At 45.1% G+C, this 19,942-nt stretch overlaps 1 non-coding gene across 1 annotated transcript; it reads right to left on the reverse strand.

Moving 5' to 3' along the window:
- Positions 1 to 4,716: 4,716 nt before the first annotated feature.
- On the reverse strand, positions 4,717 to 4,848 carry LOC118887644. Its single transcript, XR_005018118.1, has one exon. It is a non-coding gene; the product is annotated as a small nucleolar RNA SNORA72 (small nucleolar RNA).
- Between the last annotated feature and the right edge of the window lie 15,094 nt (positions 4,849 to 19,942).

A 19,942-nucleotide genomic window follows, 5' to 3' on the forward strand; every position in this document is an offset into this window, starting at 1 on the left:
AACCCACACCCCTGCATTGGAAGGCGAAGTCTTAACCATTGGACCACCACTGAAGTCCCCGAGGGAGACATAATTTTTATAGATAGGGATTGAGTGCATGGACTCGGGAGCCAGGTTGCCTGGGTTCAAATTCCAGCTCGGTCAAGTCTAGCTGTGTTACTCTGGGTGACTTACAAAACCTCTCTGTGCCTCAGTTTCTTTATCTGAAAAAGTGGGCTAATAATGCCTGCCTCAAAGTTTATTTTGAAAATCAAATGAGTTTAGTGTTTTCAACAAATGTTGCTGGAACAGCTGGACATCCACAGGCAAAAAGAGAGAGTCTAAACACAGACCTTACACCCTTCACAAAAATTAAAATGACTCATAGACCTAAATGTAAAAGACAAATACACAAAACTGCTAGACGATACCATAGGAGGAAACCTAGATGACCTTGGCTACAGCAATGATTTTTTTGCATACAACACCAAGGACGTTTATGAAAGAAAGAACTGGTAAGCTGGACTTCATTAAAATTAAAAACTTCTCCTCCATAAAAGACAATGTCAAGAGAACGAGACGACAGGCCACAGACTGGGAGAAAATATTTGCAAAAGACACGTCTAATAAAGAACTGTTATCCAAAATAAACAAAGAACACTTAAAACGCATCAATAAGAAAACAAACAATCTGATTTAAAAATGGGCCAAAGACCTGAACAGTCACTTCACCAAAGAAGATATACAGATGGCAAATAAGCATTTGAAAAAATACTCTACATCACGTGTCATAGAGAATTGCAAATTAAAACAATGAGGTACTATTACACACCTAATAGAAAGGCCAAACTCCAGAACACTGACAACACCAAATGCTGGTGGGAATGTGGGGCAACAGGAACGCTCATTCGTTGCTGGTGGGAACGCACAATGGCACAGCCACTGTGGAAGACAGTTTGGCAGTTTGGGGTTTTTCTTTTAACTTTATTTACTTATTTTTTATACAGCAGGTTCTTATTAGTTATCTGTGTTATACATATTAGTGTGTACATGTCAATCCCAATCTCCCAGTTCATCCCACCGCCACCCCCCCCACCCCCGCTTTCCCCCCTTGGTGTCCATATGTTTGTTCTCTACATCTGTGTCTCACTCTCTGCCCTGCAAACCGGTTCATCTGTACCATTTTTCTAGATTCCACATACATGCGTTAATATACAATATTTGTTTTTCTCTTTCTGACTTACTTCACTCTGTATGACAGTCTCTAGGTCCATCCACATCTCTACAAATGACCCAATTTCGTTCCTTTTTAAGGCTGAGTAATATTCCGTTGTATATATGTACCACAACTTCTTTATCCATTCGTCTGCCGATGGGCATTTAGGTTGCTTCCATGTCCTGGCTATTGTAAATAGTGCTGCAATGAACATTGGGGTGCATGTGTCTTTTTGAATTATGGTTTTCTCTGGGTATATGCCCAGTAGTGGGATTGCTGGGTCATATGGTAGTTCTATTTCTAGTTTTTTAAGGAACCTCCATACTGTTTTCCATAGTGGCTGTATCAATTTACATTCCCACCAACAGTGCAAGAAGGGTTCCCTTTTCTCCACACCCTCTCCAGCATTTGTTGTTTGTAGATTTTCTGTTGATGCAGTTTGGCAGTTTCTTATACAACTAAACACACTCTTCCCATATGACCCAGAAATTGTTCTCCTTGTTCTTTACCCAATGGAGTTGAAAACTTATATCCATACAAAAACCTGCACACGGATATAACAGCTTTATTTATAATTGCTAAAACTTATAAGCAACCAAGATGTCCTTCAGTAGCTGAATGGTTAAACTGTGGTACATCCAGACAATGGATTATTATTCAGAAACCAGCTATCAAGCCATGAAAAGACATGGAGGAAACAAATGCTTATTACTAAGTGGAAGAAATCAATCTGACAAGGCTATATGATTCCAACTCTGTGACATCCTGGAAAAGGTAAAACTATGGAGACAATAAAAAGATCAGCTGTTGTCAGGATTGGGCTAAGAGAAGGATGAATAGGCGGAGCACAGAGGATTTTTAGGGCAGTGAAACTACTCTGTATGATACTACAATGATGGATGCATGTCGTTATACATTTATCCAAAACCACAGAATGTACAACACTAAGAGTGAACCCTAATGTAAACTGCAGACTTTGGGTGATGATGATATGTCAATGTAGGTTCATCAGGTGTAACAAATACACCACTCTGGTGTGGGATGTTCATAGTGGGGAAGGCTGGTGGTGGGGAGGGTGAAGAGGGTATGTGGAAACTGTACTTTTAGCTCAGTTTTGCTATGAACCTAATATTGCTTTAAAAAATAAAGTTTATTAACTTTTTAACAATTCAATGAGTTAATATGTAAAAAGAACAGTTCCCAGCATACAGTAAGCATTCTATAACTGTTAGCTTTGTTTTCATTACTTTCCCAACTCACAGCTATGGAAACACAGCCTGCAAGGGCCAGAGTGAGGATTCAAACTGAGGTCCCCAAGACTCAAAGCCCATGTTCTTTCCCCTGTACCATGGCAATGAATGAATAGACATATTAACATCTGTGTTATTTATGTGTGTCCACATCAGGGCACTCGGGGTAGCACACGGTGTTCCTAAGAGCTCCTCTAGCCTGAACCAGGAACCAATTTCAGAAACCCGGCAAGAATGAAACACCAGAGCAACGTCCACGGTGACTCTGGCTCATGGTCACTTGTTTTTTAATCTTTTCCTTCTCAAAGGTCAGAATAATCCCTGCCCTGACTCTAAGTAAAAGTAAAGCCCCATCCACCCCTCAAAGAAAAACGTCACAGCAGTGTCCACATAAAATAGCCCAGATGACCACGGAAACGCCAGTTTTTCCAGAAAATTCCTAAGCTCCTAAAGCAATCTGACTCGAGTCGAGAAGCCCCTAAGGGAGAAACCTGGTAATAATAAATATCCCTTACAGCAATTGAGCCTTCACTATGGGTCAGCGTTAAGCTAACCCCTTGGCCGGCATTGTCCCATTTAGTCCTCATCCTCACCCTATTAGGGAGGTGATGTTCTTTTTTTTTTTTTTTTTTTTAATAAATTTATTTATTTATTTATTTATTTATTTATGGCTGTGTTGGGCCTTCGTTTCTGTGCGAGGGCTTTCTCCAGTTGCAGCGAGCGGGAGCCACTCTTCATCGCGGTGCGCGGGCCTCTCACTGTCGCGGCCTCTCCCGTTGCGGAGCACAGGCTCCAGACGCGCAGGCTCAGTAGTTGTGGCTCACGGGCTTAGTTGCTCCGCGGCATGTGGGATCTTCCCAGACCAGGGCTCGAACCCGTGTCCCCTGCATTGGCAGGCAGATTCTCAACCACTGCACCACCAGGGAAGCCCGGGAGGTGATGTTCTTATCCCCATTTTGCAGATTAGAAACCAGGCTGAGGAAGATGAAATAATTTGCCCAAGGCCACACGGCTAACAAATAGCAGAGCCCGGAATGCTTGCTCTGAGTCACTCTGCTGGGCTGTGTCCTGGGCAGAGTGGAAAGAGCATGGGCTTTGGGGCCACACGACTTGAGAGGACACGTGGTCTAGCAGCTGCTGGCAAGTTCCTTAGCCTCTCTAAGCCTCAATTGCCCCATCTATAAAATGGGGATAATAATAGTGCCTACCTCATAAGAGTGTGAGAGGATAAAACAAGCAAATTCATTTAAAGCAATTAGCCTAGTACTTGACAGGTAGTAAGTGGTTAATAAATGTTAGCCCTTATTAATCTCTCTGACTCTCCTTATCTGTAAAATGGAGGCTGATAATAATGTGTAAGTCATAGAGTTATTGTGAGGCGTAGAAGTAATGGCACAGGTAAAGCTTGATGATACTCGTCACACAGTAAGCTACCACAATATGACACTCCAGAAAGGATCTCAAATAAGCAAGCCAGTTTTTTGTAAAGCCCACGGAATTGCATATCTGTGTGATAGCAAGTGATGTTCAGGTGACAAGAGCACATGTTGAATACTGTTCCTCAAAATGCATTAGCCGAAGATCCTTTATTTCTTTACATAGACACTTGCAGTGTGGGTGCAGTGTGGGTGCAAGTTTCCCTCTCTAGGAAACTTGAAGCTAAATTCTTCGAAGAGAGTACCTGCCAAGTATCAGCCCAAAAAAAGGAGCATGTCTCTGAAATGACATAAAAAAGTTTAACTTGGGAAAGTTCAAACAGAGACAAAATAAACGAAATAATATAACAAACCCCTGAGTACGCATCACACAGCTTCAATCAACTCCTGGAAAACTTGTTTCAACTATACTCCCTCCTATAACTGTAACTTTAAAACAAATCCCAGATATCATATCACTTCATCTGAAAACATTTTGGTGTGTATGTCTAAAAGATAAGGATTATTTTTTAAACAACACCACATACCATTGTCACACCTGAAGATTTTTAATAATAATTCCCTAATATCATCAAATCATAAATGTTCAAATTTCCAATTATCTCCATAAAGTTGTTTTTTTTAATTGCTTGTTTGTTTGAATCAAGATTCACATGTTGCAGTTAGTTGACTTTTTTTTTTTACAATTCATTTAATGGCAACTGGTAATCATCAAATTAGCAAGGGTTATCTTCAAAAGTTATTACAATAGTTGTGCTATAATTTCTCGAGGTTGATCAGATACCTAGAGTCACAGACATTTCCCACATAAGATGCATTATATAAATCAGGCTTGATTTATCACCAGCATTTATAAAAACAGACCTAGGAAAAGAACTAGGTCTGGGGACACATGCATGGTCTTAGTGTAGCAAATTCTTAGCCTGCTCTGATTATTATAAAATCAGAATAGCAAGAATATTTGCAGGATGTGACTTTTAAGTATCTTTTAACCTACAGGTTTCTCTTCTATCGCTTCCTTTTTTCCCTCACAACTCATTTGTGGGAGAAACTAGGTCATTTATCCTACAGATTTTCCACAATCTGGACTTTGTTGATTGCATCCCCATGGGGTAGTTTAATATGATACTCTGGCCTCTGTATTTCCTATAAATTGGTAAATAGATCTAGAGGCTTGAGCAAATTTGAGTTTTATTTTGGGGGGAAGGATACTTCATAGGTGGCATGGTCTTCTTTCTTCAGGAGGCATATAGTATCTTGTTGTCTCTAAAATGACACTTAAAAACATCAGAAATATATGATTATCTTTATTAGAAGTATAAGAATATGAAAAGAGCCCATCCAGCAACAGATGAATGAAAAAACAAAATGTCGCATTTATACAAAAGAATATTATTCAGCCATAAAAAAGAAGGAAACTGACACATGCTACAATGTGATTGAACCTTGAGGACATTACGCTAAGTGAAAGAAGCCGGTTACAGAAGGACAAATGCTGTATGATTCCAGTTACATGAGGTACCTAGAATATGCAAACTCATAGAGGCAGAAAGTAGAATAGAGATTACCAGCATCTAGGGGGAGGAGGAAATGGGGAGTTATTCTTTAATGGGTACAGAGTTTCTGTTGGGGATGATGAAAAAGTAATGGAAATGGATAGCAGTGATGGTTGTACAACATTGTGAATGTACTTAATGCCACTGAATTGTACACTTAATGGTTAAAATGGTAAAAATGGTAAATGTTATGTTATGCATATTTTACCACAATAAAAAAATATCTTTAAGAGCCTAGCTATTGGGAATTCCCTGGCAGTCCAGGGGTTAGGACTTGGTGCTTTCACTACTGGGGCCCAGGTTCAATCCCTGGTCAGGAAACTAAGATCCTGCAAGTCACACAGTGCAGCCAAAAAATAAAAAGTGCCCAGCTATTGCGTAGAATATGGCCCCTCTTACAAAATTTTGATGGCTTCAGTTTATGTCGGTCTTTGTCTGAACCTGCAGCCTCACTCCTTCTGTACTGACCTGCACATAGTTGTGGGACTCCTTCCATGCTCCCAAGAATCTCACGGGCTCTGCCTGACTCTACAATGAGCCACAGTCGCACCAGCCTCAAGCCCAGCATCCTAGACTATAGACATACACAAGCAGAGCTATGGAGGCAGCTGGAGCATGTGCTTCTGGAGATACAAGGCTTGAAGTTGAGCCTCTCTTTGCTACTTACTTGTCATGAGAGCTTAGTCAAATCACTTAACCTCTCAGTTTCCACTCTTATAAAATTAGGGCTATGAACTCCTACCTCACAGGGTTGTGTAAGGATGGAATGAGGTTACATAATGGTCAAGGGCTATACAAAGAGAGGGCTTCATGTTGCTATTATGCTTGGAGTGATTCAAAGAGGATCCAGCTAGGACATAGGTTTATCAGCTCATTGGGAAAATAATGTCTCCGGAAGTTAGTCACTTTGCAAGCTAAACTTTTCTTGACATCATTCTTGGTGAGGACAGCAGTAGAGTCACCACCTGTCAGTGCCAACACTGAGGGCATTCCCAGGATGTGGGATTTTCAGTGCTAAAACAGAAAGTTCCAAGCAAAATAGGACAAGTTGGTCACCCAAGCCATGACCTACCAATTGCTAATGCTAGGGACTGCCTCTCAGGCTTGCTGACTACTGCCTATTTGACCTGCCTTTTCTTCTCAGCTTGGCCCCTGGAACCTCTTCTTCTAAATCTCTTTGCTGGACCTATTTCCTCTGTTTGCCCTTCAGTGTTGGTGCTACCTAGGATTTCTTCCTCCACCTTCTGCTCTTAGGATCCCACACCCCCTCCTTGGGAGATCTTGTAAAGCATCTGATAGTAAATATTTTAGGCTTTGCACGTGTCTCAACTACTCATTTCTACGACTGTAGCACAAAAGTAGCCATAGACAATACACAAACGAATGAGCATGGCTGTGTTCCAATAAAAATTTATTTATAAAAACTGATGGTGGGGGCTTCCCTGGTGGCGCAGTGGTTAAGAATCCGCCTGCCAATGCAGGAGACACGGGTTCGAGCCCTGGTCTGGGAAGATCCCACATGCCACGGAGCAACTAAGCCCATGCGCTACAACTACGGAGCCTGTGCTCTAGAGCCCGCGAGCCACAACTACTGAGCCCATGCGCCGCAACTACTGAAGCCCATGCGCCTAGAGCCCGTGCTCTGCAACAAGAGAAGCCACCGCAATGAGAAGCCCGCGCACCGCAACGAAGAGTAACCCCAGCTCGCTGCAACTAGAGAAAGCCCGCGAGCAGCACCGAAGACCCAACACAGCCAAAAACAAATAAATAAAATAAATAAATTTATTAAAGAAAAAATATATATATGGTGGGCCAGATTTGGCCCAGAGACTACAGTTTGCTGAACTCTGGCCTAAGGAATAGAATCCAAGCTTATTAGCATAACCCAAAAGGCAATTGGTTCCCTGCTACTCAGGACCTAGACACCAATAGCCTGAGGCCCAAGGAGAATAGCTTCCACTGCAGCAAGCAGGACTCCAATTAGACGTTGGAAAGAACTTTCTTAGCTGTTAAAGGATTGTTAAAATTGCCCCAAGTTGTAGAAGGAGACGGGAATGTCCATCTCCTCTGGTTTGCTGACATGCCTCAGGTGAAGCCCTTTCTGGCCACTCCTAATTATGGTCTGAAGATATCAACACTAAATGAAATCAGCATAGATGAGTCGAGCCCCTATTCCATGCAAAGCACTAAGTTAAGAGCAGGACTGTGTGTCCTCTTCCTGCAAAGCTCAGCATCTCTGCCCCGCCTGCGACTGAGGTGCAAAGACCAGTCAGAGATACGTGCAAAGTTACACAGCAGGATGGATGTAAATAAATGCTGAAGGTCACAATCAAGGGGAGTCACAACACGCATGACTAATTATCGAGTGGAATCGTCCTGGAGGTTCAGAGGAGGAACAGATCAGAGGAGGGGTCAAGGAAGGCTCCACAGAAAGAGGCTAGGATTTGAGCCTATAATAGTAGAATTTAGACGGTAACAGCACTGCTGAGGAACATTGTGCACCTGGCACTTCACAACAACCCCGTGAAGTGGGTATTATTAGTCTCTTTTTATACAGAAGGAAACTGAGCCTCAAAACCCCAAGCAGTTTGGCCAAGGTCACACAGCCAGTGAGTGGCAGAACAGGATTTAAACCCAGTTAGTTTGGCCCTGAAGCCAACCAAGGCAGACCTCCCCAGGAGGGACTGTAGCAAAGGGTGGGAAGAAGCTGGTGAAGGTCTGGGCATAGCTCCTACTGTGGATGGAATGGGAAAGAGTGGATAGCGAGGTCTGGACTGGTTCGTGGAAGATGCTGGATGCCAGGCTGAGGAGCTTCAAGTGGTTAATTCAAGTGGAGAGCTGAGCGGGAGGCAAGTGCAGGTTAGAAGGGAGGGAGGGGACAGTGCAGGCAGGAAGGTGCTGGCAGGTTCGGCAGTAGCAGTGCAGGCAAGTCCGAGCCAGGGAGGTGATATGGAGACTGGAAGGAGGGGACTGGGCAGGAGAGACTAGGACGGAGGATTTGTGTGGGGACTCTGCTACCAGCAGCCATAGGAGCAAGTGAGGGAGGAGCTGGCGATTGATTCCACAACTCTCCACGGGCCAGGCAGCAAGGCAAAAGCAGCCCTCCAGGTAGCTAAAGTTCATGCAATGGCTATGGGATAGGGAGGGTGGGAGGGAGACACAAGAGGGAGGGGATATGGGGATATATGTATACGTAGAGCTGATTCACTTTGTTATACAGCAGAAACTAACACACCGTTGTAAAACGATTATACTCCAAGAAAGATGTTAAAAAAAGAAAAAAAGAAAAAGAAATACACACACACACACACAAAAATACAATGGCTTATGTTTATTGTGACCAGCTACTATTGGTGAGTACTTTACATATATAAACTCATCTTATCCTCACAACATTCTTAGGAGGTAGGGTTTATTATTATTCCCATTTTTTTCAGGTAAAGGAACTGAGGCACAGAGAGGTTAAGCAACTTGTCCAAGGCTGTGCAGCTGCTAAATGGCAGAGCTGGGATTTGTTTTTAGTTTAGTTTTTTTTTTTTTTTTTAATATTTATTTATTTATTTACTTAGGCTGCACCAGGTCTTAGTTGTGGCATGTGAGATCTGGTTCCCCAACCAGGGATCGAACCCGGGCCCCCTGCATTGGGAGTGCAGAGTCTTACCCACTGAACCACCAGGGAAGTCCAGAGCTGGGATTTGAACCCAGACAGTCTGGTTCCAGAAGCCTTGCTCTTAATCACTTTGCTATCCTACATCTGTTGAGGTAATGCTTTCAAGAGGAAGCAGGATTCCCCAACCTCAAGGATAAAGCAGGAGAGTGATGGCGATGGCAGGGTTTTTTGCCGGGTGGCGTTGCCCAGTCAGACCTCAGGTCTCTGCTGCTACCTTGAGCCGGTTGCCTCTCACCATCAGGCAGGGAGCCTGAGGCGTGCTGCGCTGGGGCCTGCACTGACCCGGCCTACACCTCCAGGCAGAAGGGCACCTGGAGCCCAGGGCTGTCTCATCAGAATGGAGCAGGGGAGGATGGGCAGGCCACCCCATAAGTGGCAGCAGCTGGCACAGGCCACAGAGAGGGGCTGGCAGGGGAAGACCCTGCCCCAGTACTGCAGCTCCACCAGGTTCAGCAGAAAGAATCCCACTCCCACCCCAAATATGAAATTCAGAAAGATCACCTTCTCTGCGGCCCTGGACACAAAGCAGTCAGTATTAGGGGGACAAGGATAGGAGTGGTAATGAAACAAGCATGGAACATCAAACCCAAACAGAGAGTATTGCCCCAGCAGGAAGGCCAACCCCATAAAGGCCCACAGTGCCACGTGGGCAAGGTTGATGGCCAAGACTCTGTGTGACCTCAGGCTGGGGTGCTGGGCTGCAGCCTCAAGGCATTTGAGGAGAATCCTCTCTCCCGCCAGGAGCTGTCCCTCTAGGAAGTGAGAAGACCCCAGGAACCCCAGTCTGGGTACCTGTGGACACAGAAATCACAAGCTTTAAGGAAGGAGTTGAGGTGGGGGAAGGAATAGAGAGGGAAGGGTAGGGGTGAATAAATATAAAGCCCCAGCAGCCAGATATTTGCATAACTATTTCTGGCCCACAGCAAGAACTCCAGTTCCATCTGTGCCTGATAATGCCACTTGCTGCCTGACAAGGACAAGGAGAACAAACTGGCAGAGAAAAGGACATTGAGGAAGAAAGGATGGAAGCAGCAACTCTCCAAGTTTCTCCCCAGCACAACCCCAAATTAACCAAGACAGTCTGCACACTTACACTGCAATTAGGCTTCCGCAGAAGTGTCCCTCACTAATGGGCTTTTGAACCTTCCAACCGTCCTGGGCATTTTTTTTTTCAGACTTACATGGCACCAGGCATGTTTTTCTCAACATGCCACAGCAGACTATTCATAACTTAGATTGTTTCTCCTCCAGGTTCCGGGGTCACGTATAACTTTTTGTCACCATGCCAGGATTTGGAAGAGACAGGTCTTACAGCCCCCATTCTTGCCAGGTGGATCCTCTTTAAGGCCTCACATTGCAAAAATCTTATCTAACTTTACATGTCTGTAGCTTCTAATCCTAGGAATTACTGAAAACATTGCCAAGGCATAGTTTGGGGGGGGGTATTGACACCCCTTACCACCATCAGCCCTCTCTTTCAGCCTCCCAAATGCGAGTACAATCTAAATAGAGCAGCAGCAGCATGCTTACTGTGCAAACTCAGGGGCAAGACAGGACCCCAGCCTTCACAGCTGACTTGATTGTCTTCCCTAGTCCCCTCCTAAACAGAATCCTGGAGCTGCCCCTGGAACCCCTCTCTATTCCCCTTAACTTTCAAAAAGACAAGTTGTCAACATGAGTGAATGAGGGTTGAAGTTTCTGGTTGCCAGGGCCTTAATACAATGGATGAGAACACAGTCTCTCAGGAGAACTTTGAAAATAGGGCAGAGATCTATCTGTGCAGGCCCAGGTTTCTCAACCTCAGCTTCAACCTTAGCACATTGACATTTTGGACCTGATAATTCTCCATTATAGAGGACTGTCGTGTGCATTGAGGGAGGTTTAGCAACATCTCTGGCCTCTATTCACTAGATGCCAGTAGCAACCCCCCTTCCACATCCAGTCATGACAATCAAAAATGTCTTCATTGCCAATGTCCCATGGGGAACAAAATTGAGAACCACTGGTCTAGGCTAAGCAAAGTGTTTTCCTGCTTGGAGGCAGAGGATGAAAAAGTTGACTTTTAGATTCTAAGATCCAAAAGGAAAAACTCCAAGAGGGGTAAACAAGATGCTGTGACAGGCTAGAAGTCAGGGAGTAGAGCAAAGGCCCCGTATCATAGGAAATTGTGATGCCCCAGCCAGCCAGCCAAGGTCACGTAACAAGGACCCTGCAGAGTCAAGAGTAGTGAATCCCAGGTTTTCAGCAGCTACAGGCCTTATCATGCAAATCAGTTCCACCTCCAGTGTGTCCAGCTCCTCCTCTGAACTCAGATCTTCGGGGGGTTGGGGGACACCACTGGGTAGACTTCTCTGGGTCTTCCTTGGAGCCACACAGATCATAGAGGCCTGCAAGAAGAACCAAGGCCTGGAAGGGTTTCCAGGTCCATATCTTAGAGTATCTCTGCCAGCCCCAAAGCCCTAGAACACAGGGCCAGAGAGGGGCACTGCTGGCAGGGTTCTTAAGCTCCTCTAGTTCCAAATCAGTAGTACAGATTCTTTCTTTTGCCTCAGGCCCCCATGTGGCCTGGCACAATACCGTTACTGATCTTTTCTGTATAGAAAACATTATTTTGTTCAACATGGATTTTTTTTTTTTTTTGCATCAATTTAAGTTTTTGAAAATATTCCAGTAAAATATTCTTTATCTTGATTAGTGAGGTTTTTAGCATTCCTTAAATTTTGTGCCTGAGGCTACTGCCTCCCTCACCTCATTCTCACCCCAGCCCTGCTCACTGGGTCCCCAACAGGACAACCCATGAGGCACATGTGAAGGCAGAGGTCACAAATGGAAGCCCACAGGCTGAATTCTGCACATAAATGTGTTTTGATTGGCTAGCACTGTGTTTTCAAAAATGTCTTGATTTGTAGCCAATTTTTTTTAAGTCAAGAGATTCACATAAAAATCCACATTTCTGGCTTCTTTTGAAACATTGGGTGATCTAGCAATACTACATACCATGGTCAATAGCTGGCGGGACCTGCTTAGTGGTTTTCTGTTTAGGGTAGGGGGTGCTGTCCAATTTCCCTCAGCCACACTCACCCGGCTTCTCCTACTTACAGGACCCATCTGATCTCCTGTGCAGTGGTATGCTGGAGCTGGCTGGTACCCCCTCACAAGAGTTGATCGTCAAATTTCTAGAGTCAGTTGTTGAGCCATTATAAAAAAACTAAATTATATAAACTTATAATTAAGTATATTAAATTGAAAACAAAACTCAACTTCCTAATTACTATTTTTACTATTATGTTTACTATTTTACTAATACATTTTACTATTATCTATGCTCTTGAGGTTATTTACATCTGTTGTGCCTATACGGTGGAAATATTATATACTGGTGTGTTACTGCATCTCTTCCCAACACTGTGTTCAGTTTTGTCACATTGGAAGCATGAAACTGGCCACAATAGGAGTATTTCCACCATGGAAATCGGCAAACACCACAAAACAGGGCTTGATTCATTGTGTTGCTGATTGTCTAAACTTAAGTTTTTTGGGTTTTTTTTTGGCCATGCCGCAAGGTATTGTGGGATCTTAGTTCCCCAACCAGGGATCGAACCCAGGCTCCCGGCAGTGAAAGCTCCGAGTCCTAACCACTGGACCGCCAGGAAATTCCCTAGACTTAAGATATTGATGGAGAAAATATTAATAACATCAATAAACTTAGTGTGTCACATCTGTAGCTGTTACATTATGATTAGCACAAAAATTTGAGGAACTAGCCTTTCAGTATTTGAAAACTACCATGCAATTCAGCAAGGAAGTTGCTCAGTCATTGACTAACAAGTGAAGTTCAGACAAAAAAAAACTTTATTGTTTCACTTTCATCTGATGCCTTAACTTCAACAAAAATATCAACTAACATTCACGTCAAAAGTACACCTGTTTATCAGTTGTAACCTAAGGCTGATTACTGATACAAGCGGCCCTCAAAAATCAATGAAAGCTAGGGAGGGTGGGAGGGAGGGAGATGCAAGAGGGAAGAGATATGGGAACATATGTATATGTATAACTGATTCACTTTGTTATAAAGCAGAAACTAACACACCATTGTAAAGCAATTATACTCCAATAAAGATGTTAAAAAAAAAAAATTCAATGAAAGCATTTTGTGGGAATGAATTGGCTAAATGGAATTGACCATAAAGAGTATTGTATATTTTGTTATTATTTCTAAATTGTGTGCTACACATTCTCTATACAAATAAAACATTTTAATAACCTTATGTGTTTGTACACATCTTTCCGGGGAGCCAGTTTTTAAATGTTTACCAGCATATCCCTGTTGGCATCTGTTTGCCACTCTTACTGTAAAGTTTCTGGGCTAAGAAGGCAGTTACTTTCTCTTCTGTTTCTCCCCAATTCTTTGTGCCACATGGTCCCAGGGTGGGCACCCAGGAGTTCCCCAACAGAAAATCTCTCAGAATCCACCTTCCTTCCAGGAACCATCTGCTTCATGCCAGCCTCCTCACATATGCTCGTATCAAAGTCCTCCAACAGCTAATTGAGATGAACGCGATTATCCCTATTTCGCAGATGAGAAAACTGAATGGCAGAGCCAGGATTTCAATCTAGGTCTGCTGCCTCCAAAGCCTGTGCTCTTTGTACCATGCAGCCTCCCAAAGGAGAGAGAAACATGAGTTAGAGCAAGTAGGGCACAGGAGAAATACCTGTATATCTCTCTGATCCCAGATTAAAAAAAATGCCATTGAACCTGTGCCATAGACAAGGGCTGCCCTGGAGCCTTCTCCTCCTTCTATCAGCAAGATATTCCTTTAGTCAATTCTAAATCCTTATTATGGCTCTGGCTTCTGGAGACCCCTAGAGCCAGGCCCACAACTCTCTTACCTGGAAGGGAGTAGATGTTGCTGAGAGGTGGAGGCTGAAAGAAATCTTCTGCCTGCTCCGGGATGCTGCAGACCAGGAAACATGCAGAACATGGGCTGTTTGTCCCCAAGCTGTGGGGGGCTTGCAGGAGGAAAACTCAGAAAAGGGTGCCACCAAAGCTGAGACCCACAGTGGGTGTTCTTCGTGTTCAGAATCCTACACACTCGGCACAACTGAAGCCACGAGTATCCCCCCACCCTCCAGCGTTCAGGACCAAGCTGTGGCCATGGCCTGCCGGGTTCAGGAAATTCCCTCCACAGGTATGGACACCCTGACGTAGTCACCCATGCAGAGGTGCAGGTGAGGCCCGGCTTGGAAACCACCTGGCTCCCAGGAGTGCTTGGCTGGCACTGACAGGAACGAATCAGGAGCTAGGGCTGTTCTGTTCCCAAGGTGGAAGTTCCTACCAGTGAAGCTCTTTTCTCCCAGCTTGGTGGAGGGGCCCGGGGAAGCTTGGGGATGATGTTTAGGAGTGCCTCCCCAGGAGAAAGCCCTCTTCCCCAGAAAGACTTCCCAGTTTGTCTGGCCTTCCTGATGTCTCTTGGCATCTGAGTCTGAAATCAGGGGCCCCAGGCTCTATCACTTCCTGTGTGACTTGGGGCAACTCACTCCACCTCTCTGGTCCTCATTTGTATAACAGAACCAACAAATATTGGATGGCCAGGGCCAGACTCAGGAACATCACATTCCTTACCTCATTCATATCTTTTCTCCGACCCTGTGAGGTTAAGATTAGGATCCCTACGTTGTAGCAGAGGAAACAGAAGACCAGAGACGTTAGGTAATTTAGCTGGGATCACTCAGCTAGAATTCAAACCCAGGTCTATGTGACTCCAACGCCACAGATTCCTGTCATAAACTATAAAGTACTTGACACAGCATAGCAGGAATGACTCTGTTCTCTACTGCAGGGTATAAGAAATAGATGTGAACTTTATATCTGTATTAAACCATAGAGTTTAGTTTAATCCCAGGCCATTTTAGGTTCCCCTCCCTCTGCACCAGGATTTTGTCAAGGTGTCCCAAGGCAAGTGTGCAAGCACTCAGCCCTCTATGTCATCTGCCTCTATGTCAACTGATCGGTAGAACCGGGCCATTGGTTGTCGCACACTGGGTTACTGCTGAGATGCCCTTTATTTCTTGTCTGCTGGCTTTCTTTGTTATGTCCATGCCAGGCTTGAGGGTCCAAGGTTCTTGGCAGCCAAGTTCCCATCTGCCCCACCTCCCCAGACCGCCATTTCCTTTTTGCCGCCCCCGGCTCCAGCCCCAGTACACCACAGGATCCCTCTTGCTAGGACTCATGGCCACCTACAGAGTCAACCTTTCCCCTCTGTCTCTTCCCCCCTTAGCCTGGAGGAAGCTTCTCCAGTTTCTGAAAGGAGCCCCACTCCTCTCAAACACCCCATCCGGCTTTCACATATGATATTTTCCTCAAATATTCAGTCTCTACTCAGAGGTCTCTCTATTCCCCTGAAGACTAGATTTCTGGAGAGGGAGGCCGGAAAGCAGCTTTATTTCTGAGGCGTCATCCTCTGAGGCGATGAGCACAGGACGACCCAGCTCCTTGAAAAGCAGGAAGTGGTGGGGATGAGGTGTTAAAAATCCCAACAGGAAGGAGAAAAAATGGGTAAGATCTCAAAAAATTTTACATCAGTAATTTTGTACAAACTTACTATTCTTTCTCCCAATTCCCCTTTCCTTGGGGGCAGAGATATAGCCTTTCAGGGCTTAGTACTAGTAGTAGCAGTAATAATAATAATAATAATAATAATAATAATAATAATAATAATAATAACTAATATATGTTGAGGCTTTTTTATGGGCCAGGCACTATGATAACTGCTATATCTATATTACTCCATTTAATTCTCATAAAAATTCTGTGAGGCAGTTCTTATTATCCCCATTTTACACATGAGGAAACTGACCCTCTGAGAGCTCTGCCTCAAGATCTTACAACCTGTACGTGTGGAGCCCGGTTCTCACCCAGTTTTCCGACTCCAGAGACTGTGCAGCAACCACTGGGCCACACTGTCTAGGTGCATCGTAAAGACTCAGTAGTTGGCTGACCAATATCACTCAGACTGCCCACTCACCAGCATCGAGAAATATTGTATACAAGCAAGTCAGGCACCTCCTCAGGTGAGGATGTAATGGAACTTTGGCGTGAACTGGTTTCACCTGCAGAAGCAGGAAGTTGGCTGGGAAGGAGGTTGCTCCCAAGGACCAAAAGACCAGACTGTAAGTCCTCGGCTCACCTGGCAATGGGCTCCCCAGGCCAGACTCAGAAGCATTGCCTGGGGTTCCAGGCTGGACCCACCTCCAGCCTGTCTTCCCTCTTGTCTGGAGGATGCTGAGAAATCACTGCACTAATCCAGGGTCCCCTCATCCACCCAGAATGTGGGTACCGGAAGTGGTGTCAGATGAAGCAGGTGCCAGCAGTCTGGCCCTGGGAGGTGAGGGGTCAGGCTGGGACCAGAGCTGCATGTTCCAGGTCCAGCTGCTCCCTGGATACACACACACACACACACACACACACACACACACACAGAGTGACAGACTGTTAATCTTACCCTAATATGAGATTCCTTTTCTTCTGTAGTGATAGAACTTTTTATTAATAGCTAGGCAATATCTACCCAGAATAAAGACCTCATTTCCCAGCCTTCTTTTCAGGAAGGGTGGCCATATGACTATATTCTGGTCAATGGATGTCCATGGAAGTGTAAGTGCAACTTCCAGGCAGGGCTCAGCTGGGTGATTTTCTTGCCCCTTGTGCCACTGACTGAGGTCACCTGGTGGTATTCAGCCGGTGCATGGGTTGGCTTGGAATGTCCAAGTCAGCTTCACTCACATGTCTAGCATCTTGGCAGGGGCAGCTTTTGGTGAAAGGCTCAGCTGGGACAGTCAACTGGAGCACCCACGTGTGGTCTCTCGAGAATGATGGCCTCGCGAGAGTTGGACTTCTTACGTGGCAGCTCAGGGCTCCAAGAGAAAGCGTTCCAATGATCAAGACAGACACTCCATGGCCTTTCACTACCAAGCCTTGGAAGTCACTTGACATCACCTCTGCCTATGCTATTGGTCAAAGAAGTCACAAGCCCACCCAGAGTTGAGGAGGAGGGTCATAGACTTGCACTTCTCAATGGGAGGAGAGTCAAAGAATTTGCAACCTTGTTTTAAAAACACACCACCAGCCCTGGACCACTAGGTCTGGACTTGAAGTCAGAGAAAAAAGAAACTTCTATCTTGTTTAAACCACTGTTATTTTGGCTCTCTCTCACTCACAGCTGAATCCAACCCCAACAGATACACATATATACACAGACATATTCACAATATGCACAAGACACGGAGGGTGGGGGTGTGGGCAGATACTGAAATCTCACAGGATTAGGAGTATTCATTTACTCACATTTAGTCATTCAACAAACCAAGCTCAGCAGCTGTCTTTCCCCAAAGCTCTTATCTCACTCCATACTTCCCCCGTCATAACACTTTCCATAACCCATTGTAATTACCCATTTATTTGTCCATATCATCCTTGCTCTGCTCATCTCTTGGACCATCTCTGTCTTGTTCATCATCATTCACTTATCACCAAGCACAGAACCTCAGTAAATATTTTCACAGGTTCATATTTTACAAACAGACAGCAGGTGATGCTTCAGACTGCTGGGGTCTGGAGATCAAGTGGAGAGAGGTGACACTGGTTAGGAGTCTGCATGGTGCCTGGAAATGATGAGTTCCCGGACTGAAGCGTCAGCAGCTTCAGGGGGATGAAATGAAGAGAGAGCAGGAGGTGGGACTGCCAGGCCTTGGTGATGATGGGTGAGGGAGAAGCAGGAGTCAAGAGTGGCACCCATGGGAGTTCCCTGGTGGCCTAGTGGTTAGAATTCCAGGCTTTCACTGCTGAGGGCCCGGGTTCAATCCCTGGTGGGGGAACTGAGATCCTGTAAGCCGTGGGGTGCAGCCAAAAAAAAAAAAAAAAAGAGTGGCATCCAGGTTTCTAATCTGAGTAATAGAATAATAAACAGTGGCATTGTTTGCTGAAAGAGAAAACAGGAAAGGGAGGTAGAAGACTCGGGGAAGGTAATGAACTCAGTTTGGGCTATCTGCATTTCAAATGCCTGGAGGCCATCCAGGCGGAGTCATGCAGGAGGCAGCTGGACACACAGAGTTGGATGAACCCGAAGACCAGTAAAGACATGAGCACACATTCAGAAACATTCCCACCTGTGTGCGTTCATTGTTCGTTTAGAAGTGTTGGAGGAAGCAGGGTCCAGAGCAAGGCCCTGGCATGGAAGTTGGTAGACTCACACGCCCGTCTCCACTACGACCTGATGTGTCATCTTGAGAAGGGGCTCTGCCTTCCTGGCTCATAGTTTTCTGCTTTGTTGTAAAAATGAGAGGATTGTTTCTGACTTCTCTTTCCTTCCAGCTCTCCTGGGCCATGATTCTTAGTGAAATATTTGAAATATTTCAAGGTCTACGACTTGCAGGCTATCACGCTAGACACTGACCCCAGTCCTGCTTCTCACAAAAAAAAACCAAATCGACAGCAACAACGAAAAGAAGGTCACCTTCAGGAGGAGGGTGCTAGGTGAATTGCATTGTAAGCTCCCCGAGTCCTGCTGTTCTTCCTTCTAACCAATCCCTGCACCCAGTTCTCTGTCCACTCAGTACTCACACCTGAATCCCACCTTGGCCTTCAGGCTCCTCCAGCCATTCTTGGCCTAATCCTACCCCAACAGCTGTTTTCTTAAAGACCAACTAGGATTAAAAATTATCCTAATTCCTCACATTTGTGTCACACTTTATATTCCTACTTTCTCAGTATAACTGATATTTATTGCACAGGAGCTATGTGGTAGGCCATGTGCCAGGCTCTGAGGCTCCAGGATGAAGAAGACATGGGCTCTGCCCTCCTCACAAAAAGCAGGGAAGAGAATGAGCAATGTAATCTGATGTGATACAATCACACAGAGGCTGTAGGAACCACACAGGGGCGGTATAGGTGGGGTGTGTGTGTGTGTGTGTGTGTTTACGAGGATCCTCAAACTCTGTGAAATTTTCACAAAACATCAGCACTGGAAGGGATCTCACTGACCAGTTAGTACCACTTTCTCATTTTATTTGTGCAGAAACTGAGGCCCAGGGAAGTTAAGTGACTTGCCCAAGGACACACAGCTGGTGAGAGCAGCAAAGCCTACACTGGAAGCAGATATCCCAGACTTCTTCCAGGTCTCATCCACTGTGCTCTTGCCCCCTCACCGCACTCCTTCCTAATATCATTCAATAATAATGATATATTTTTAAATTAATTAATTAATTAATTAATTAATTTTTCGCTTCATTGGGTCTTCGTTGCTGCGTGGGCTTTCTCTAGTTGCAGCGAGCGGGGGCTACTCTTCGTTGCTGTGCTCAGGCTTCTCACTGCGGTGGCTTCTCTGGTTGCGGAGCACGGGCTCTAGGCGCGCGGGCTTCAGTAGTTGTGGCACGTGGGCTCGGTAGTTGTGGCTCGCAGGCTCTAGAGCACAGGCTCAGTAGTTGTGGCACACGGGCTTAGTTGCTCCGCGGCATGTGGGATCTTCCCGGACCAGGGCTCAAACCCGTGTCCTCTGCATTGGCAGGCGGATTCTTAACCACTGAGCCACCAGGGAAGCCCCAGTAATGATATTTTAAGCTTTATAAGTGCTAAGACACTGCCCGGCACCATGCTAAGCTCTCTACATGAATTGTCTCATTTATTACTCACAGCAACTCTAAGAGTTAAGTCTGTTTTTATGATCCCCTTTTATGATAATATTGAGTCTCAGGTTAATTGACTTGCTCAAAGTCACCCAGTTAACACGTGAAAAAGTCAATATTTGAACACGGGTAGTCTGAACACAGAGCTATGTGCG

Source organism: Balaenoptera musculus, chromosome 20 (assembly GCF_009873245.2).
Source record: "Balaenoptera musculus isolate JJ_BM4_2016_0621 chromosome 20, mBalMus1.pri.v3, whole genome shotgun sequence".
Classification (NCBI taxonomy): Eukaryota; Metazoa; Chordata; class Mammalia; order Artiodactyla; family Balaenopteridae; genus Balaenoptera; species Balaenoptera musculus.